The following is a 968-nucleotide window of genomic DNA, read 5'->3' as shown; positions in this document are numbered from 1 at the left end:
CACACACACACACACACACACACACACACACACAACGGTTACTCTGCTCTGCAGCCCAGAGGGAGCTCGCCGTGCGGGTATCATTTATTTATTTATTCTGTTGTAGTTTGAAAGAACAAAAACATCGTGCAGCTCCAAAAGTCGCGGAAGAGAAAAAAGAGAAAAAAATGTCCAGCGATGAATCCTGTTAGATTCATTTCATCATCGAATGAAGACCATGAGGAACGCCTCAATTACCCAGCATGCACCTGTGTGTGTGTGTGTATCTGTGTGAGCGCAAGTATGTCTGTGTGTGTGCAAGTGTGTCTGTTTGTGAGTGTGTATATCTGTCTGTGTGTGTGAGAGTGTCTATGACTGTGTGTATATTAGTGTGTGTCCGCGTGTGTCTGCGTGTAAGTCTGTGTACGTTTGTGTCTGTGTACGTGTGTGTCTGTGTGTGACACAACGAGAAACTAAATCTGTTCCTGTCATCTGCATTATATTAATCTTCCTTGTGAGTTTTTCTTATTTCCATCTTTCAACATTTATTCATAAAAACCAGCCAGAGAGCAAACGGATCTACTTCTCCAGAACCAGAACCCAGTAACAGACATGTGACCAGAGCCAGACGAGTCCTGTCGCTCCCACAAAGGTAACGGCGTCCCGGCGGAGGCTCCTCGGCCTCCGTCCAGCCAGACTCCATTCAGAAAACAAGCGTTTTAAAAGCGATTTGCTCTTCGTCTCACAAACGGAGACCACAAAGCACGAAATGAGACTTTATTTACGATCGGCATCACGATGCGGTTAATTCGGCATCCTTTTTCGATCCGTTTATCAAAATAAAATTAAAAATCACGGCAAAATCAGCTCCCGGCTCCCGGCTCTTGGCGACTATCCGGTGATTTCAGACGCGCTAATCGTTTCCTCCTTGTTTTTTTCCCGGCGACAGAAAAATGTCAGCTTTTCGGGGGGTAAAATGTTGTGCGCAG

Source organism: Clinocottus analis, unplaced genomic scaffold, assembly GCF_023055335.1.
Source record: "Clinocottus analis isolate CAN_PGR_092001 unplaced genomic scaffold, fCliAna1.0.p SCAF_3, whole genome shotgun sequence".
Taxonomy (NCBI): Eukaryota; Metazoa; Chordata; class Actinopteri; order Perciformes; family Cottidae; genus Clinocottus; species Clinocottus analis.
Note: the sequence above shows the minus strand (reverse complement) of the source record.